We start from the raw sequence: 5856 nt of genomic DNA on the forward strand, positions 1-5856 counted from the left end.
GAGATATATACTCCGTATGCAGGCGTTGCTGGAATATTGCTATATATAAATGGAAAGTTCACAATTGGGAATTAAGGTGAAATTGTCTCTTTTGCCGTAAAGTTTTCAACCGATCCTCATTGTCAATTTCTAGATACAAGTCAAGATATAACTCTAAAACATCGTTATAAAATTGAGAATAGATAAAATTAATGTTTACACATTCTTCACCGGGTTATTTGACAACTTTCATAACAATTATACTTGATGGAATTCTGAAAACCTCGAAGATTAAATCGTGCATTTAGATCAAATATATCTATGTTGTTTAAAATGATGTCTATTATGTAGGTCTAAACACATTATGAAAGTCGGAAATCAGTAGCAAATCGAGAAACATTCATAAGGAGGGGGCACTGACTGCCTTAGAGAATCCAGAAACATTCATTAGGAGGGGGCACTGACTGCCTTAGAGAATCCAGAAACATTCACTAGGAGGGGGCACTGACTGCCTTAGAGAATCCAGAAACATTCATAAGGAGGGGGCACTGACTGCCTTAGATAATCCAGAAACATTCATAAGGAGGGGGCTCTGACTGCCTTAGAGAATCCAGAAACATTCATAAGGAGGGGGCACTGACTGCCTTAGAGAATCCAGAAACATTCATTAGGAGGGGGCACTGACTGCCTTAGAGAATCCAGAAACATTCATAAGGAGGGGGCACTGACTGCCTTAGAGAATCCAGAAACATTCATAAGGAGGGGGCACTGACTGCCTTAGAGAATCCAGAAACATTCATAAGGAGGGGACACTGACTGCCTTAGAGAATCCAGAAACATTCATTAGGAGGGGGCACTGACTGTCTTAGAGAATCCAGAAACATTCATAAGGAGGGGGCACTAACGGCCTTAGAGAATCCAGAAACATTCATAAGGAGGGAGCACTAACTGCCTTAGAGAATCCAGAAACATTCATAAGGAGGGGGCACTGACTGCCTTAGAGAATCCAGAAACATTCATTAGGAGGGGACACTGACTGCCTTAGAGAATCCAGAAACATTCATAAGGAGGGGGCACTGACTGCCTTAGAGAATCCAGAAACATTCATTAGGAGGGGACACTGACTGCCTTAGAGAATCCAGAAACATTCATAAGGAGGAGGCACTGACTGCCTTAGAGAATCCAGAAACATTCATTAGGAGGGGGCACTGACTGCCTTAGAGAATCGAGAAACATTCATTAGGACGGGGCACTGACTACCTTAGAGAATCCAGAAACATTCATAAGGAGGGGGCACTGACTGCCTTGGAGAATCCAGAAACATTCATAAGGAGGGGGCACTGACTGCCTTAGAGAATCCAGAAACATTCATAAGGAGGGGCACTGACTGCCTTAGAGAATCCAGAAACATTCATAAGGAGGGGGCACTGACTGCCTTAGAGAATCCAGAAACATTCATAAGGAGGGGGCACTAACTGCCTTAGAGAATCCAGAAACATTCATAAGGAGGGGGCACTGACTGCCTTAGAGAATCCAGAAACATTCATAAGGAGGGGGCACTGACTGCCTTAGAGAATCCAGAAACATTCATAAGGAGGGGGCACTGACTGCCTTAGAGAATCCAGAAACATTCATAAGGAGGGGGCACTGACTGCCTTAGAGAATCCAGAAACATTCATAAGGAGGGGGCACTGACTGCCTTAGAGAATCCAGAAACATTCATAAGGAGGGGGCACTGACTGCCTTAGAGAATCCAGAAACATTCATAAGGAGGGGCACTGACTGCCTAAGATAATCCCGGTCATAAGGAGGGGGCACTGACTGCCTTAGCGAATCCCGTTCAAGTAATACTTCAGTGATCCCTATATTATCACTCCGACCCCACTGTGTCAGCCTATGGGAAACAAAAGATGAAAACTGTACTTCAAACTTGCATCTATTTCATAAATATATTTAGTGTCTCATTCTGTTGGTAGACAATTTTTTTTTCTGTACGTATTTTTTGTTCTTTAATTGTGTTATTACAAGGTACGTCAATCTGTACATTGATTGATTGATTGTTGTTTGCTTAACGTACAGTGTCAAATATTTCGTGCATGATCAGGACGATATTCTAGACATATAATTACACTGCGTTTAAGTTCTTTCTTATAATTTAAACATACTTAGTTAATAAGTTAGGGACTGTTTATGCACTAATCAAGTGATATTATTTAAACGAATTTGAAATATAAGATAGATGCATTAAACGAAATCAAACTCAATGGAGTTTACAGAAAGATAGTATTTTTTAGGATTGGCAATCAACGAACGTAAACGTGATGCATGCGGTTTATAATATGCAGTGTTTTTTTAATGACCTCAATAACAAGTCCATGGTATGTGAATGAGGAGAAAACATGCTGATGTATCGATAATCGGACATGACTAGTTCATTTCTTTTGATACCTACTTACAACAAGTATTTAATTATGTATTTTTGCATTTAATATACTAGTTCATTGTTCTAACAATTATCCCAAAGTAATTGTTTTTTTCTAATAAAAAAATCAATTCAGTTTTTCGGATTACGCTGACAACATCTGTTACTACATTGTACATTCAGTTCATATATTTGAGTATAAAAGCTATTTTTTCAGTCTGTACCCTCAACATTGACGGACCAACATGGCGCACTTTTCTGCCATTTTAGCGGTACTTACTGTACTTATAAACAGTAGTCTCGCCAAACCAAGTAAGTCTCGTAGTATATTTTTAACTTTTTGCACCAAATCCGGAGTAGGCAAAAACTATAAAAATATGTTCGTTTTTAATTTCTTTGCTATTTGGTCTTTGTTGAACTGTCTCATTCGCAAGCATACCACATCTTTTTTGTTTTTATATTATATTATAAGGTTAAAACAAATTCCGGAACGATTTACATGTTAGTGCTATTGAAGTTTGCAAGTTCTATTTTGATTTGATATTCTAAATCATAAAGGAAAATAAAAAAATGCGCCGCTAATAAATGAAATAATCTTTAAATGTTACTTAATATGTGTTTTCCGAATTATTTTCTGCACAAGTTTAATCAATATAAAGTTAAATAACTTTTTTAGATTATTATGAAGGATAAAATTAATACAATAAAAATATATTTTAAAAACAAAAACTGGTAATATACAAATAAAAGTGAATTATTGAGTGTAAAACAGAAAGCTTCACTACAATCGATCTACCGCAATGTTATGGAATAAAGCCCATAAATTTGAATTTGTGATGACATTTCCCAAACATTTTCAAGTCCTTTTGTGTTAGGAATAACCTTCTGGATATAATGAAGATTTCAAATGGTAGTAGTTTTGATCTAGAAGATATTGAAATGTACGTTTAAATATAGCAAATCGTTGTAATTTACTGTTAAATTAAAATGGTGTTTCGTTCAATTTTATTTATATTTCATTTACTGAATTTATTACAGCTGTTGATTGTTTTTATATGATATCATGTTCAAAGAAATTATTTCTATACAAATCGTCTTTTTTTTTAGCACAACATTCGTCCTGGGCGTCATGGTCAAGTAAGTGTCTTCCGTTATTTTATTTATTGTTTCAGACCTTTACAAAATGTACAAGACAAAATAATCAAATTTAGAATGGAAAAAGGGAATATGTCAAAGAGACAACAACCCGTCCAAATTTGAATAAACCATCCTTGTTTTAGATGTTTATACTTGATATGCAGAGAAATAAGCAAATATAAATAAAACAATCAAGTATGATAAATCGAGTAATCTAAAGAAGGTAGAAACTGCGTCATCGTACTATCGACATAATGTTGTTTATCTTTTGTTTTTTGTATGCTGTTGTTTGTTTATTTAAATTAATGTAGTGAATCCGATTTTTGTTTTAGGTTGGTCTTCTGGCGGAAAAACATATAGTAAGTTAAATATAACATATCATTCGTGATTTAAAAAAAAATCGTTTCATAATATTTCTATAGAATCTTTTTGATTTGCTATAAAAAGCTTTTTTTGTAAACACATTACATGATTCATATCAATTTTTATAAAGAAACACACAGATACAAGTACGATAAAAGCAGCACCTATTAAAAAAAGAAAATACTCGCAGTTATTGGAAACAAGCACAAAGCAGAGAACATACCATGCTGCTAAGCAAAAACTATTAGCAGTTGCACTATTGAGCAGATTTCATACACCAATGTAATAATAAAACATTGCAGAAATCCGTCAATCGTCACCACAAGATACTATTTTTAGTACTTATAACTGATGATTATCACTTAGTCTATTAACATGATTAAATTATGTAGTAACTACAATTCCCTTCGGGTTTGTAATAACATGTTCAACACGACAGTCGCCACATGTGTGGCACGATCTGCTTACCCTTCTGGAGCACCTGAGATCACCCCCAGTTTTTGGTTGGGTTCATGTACTCCTATAATATAAGACGCTGCAGGTTCATATCATTTACATTCAACGTTTTTTATCGGATATTTTTTTTTAGTATCAATGTTGAACCGCAAAATATCCGATAAAAAATGTTTAATGTAAATGATATGAACCTGCAGCGTCTTATATTATAGGACTAGGGTTCATGTTGCTTAGTCTTTAGTTTCTATGTTACGTCTTTCGTACTATTTTTGGTCTGTCTGTCTGTCTGTCTGTCTTTTCTTTTATTTTTTAGCCATGGCGTTGTCAGTCTATTTTCGATCAATGAATTTGAATGCTCCTCTGGTATCTTTTGCCCCTCTTTTATGTACCTGCACATATGAAATATTTAATGAAACACAATATGACATACATGTACTTTGCTACATTTTTTAAGTATTGTTTGATTGTGTATTGAAATAAAGATTTAACTAGAACTTTATTTTACAGCGTATGGTTACCGTAAGTACATTTGTAAACAAGCAGTATCCTCATCTTTTGTAACGTCGATTTGTTCAATTATACCGTTAGAACTGGTAGCTAATTTTATGGGACTATTTTTGAAATGGCACTAGCTGTCAAGTTCATGTTCACCGATTTTACTCAAATTCTGATATTAGATTTATAACAATGTAAAATGTTTATTCAAATTATAAAAAAGTCTAAAATAAACAATTTTCAGGACATGGGGCTAGATTACTATATTAGTATATGTAGCTACATGTACGTTTCGCATTTTAGTCTAGTCGCCGTCTAATTAACTATCGAGGGGACCTACAAAGACATATAAGCGATATAAACATAAATATAGATATGAATAGATAGCGAACTCGTGCAATTGAATTTAGCTAAATCCGTTTAATTTCCTATACAGATAAAAACATATATTTGTAAATCATCGTTTTTACAAGAAGTCTTTTTTTGTGCAGCTACTCACTCAATAAAATAATTTACCTTTGTTTCACTTTCAATCTTGACAATATTTTCCTTTACATAACCGAACACGCACAATTCATGCGTTTTCTGTCTCTTTTTAAGGGGTTACATACAAATTCTCATGCATACGGATTCAATGATGTCAAAATATTACTTGAAATATACATGTATAACATAGACCAACATATTTTAAAAAGGAGAAAACAAATCTCTTCATAATGGGACAAGGGGTGGCAAAAAAAAAAGAAAATGATATCACAAAATTTGAGTGAATAATTATCATCAGAAAAACAAATATATGCAAAATTCAGGACAATCGTCCAGATTTAACAAATAAAAAATAAGATGAAATTGTATGTCACAACCATGTTCAACAGTCATAAAATCAAGGAACTAAATCTCCTTCTTCTTCAACCTCTATAAACTAATATCATACGGGTCCCCCCTTTTTGACTGACTTCTTATTCTATATTTGTAGATAATAAACAATGTACAGCCAAGGCCGA

This window comes from Mytilus galloprovincialis, chromosome 11 (assembly GCF_965363235.1).
Source record: "Mytilus galloprovincialis chromosome 11, xbMytGall1.hap1.1, whole genome shotgun sequence".
In the NCBI taxonomy this organism is placed as follows: domain Eukaryota; kingdom Metazoa; phylum Mollusca; class Bivalvia; order Mytilida; family Mytilidae; genus Mytilus; species Mytilus galloprovincialis.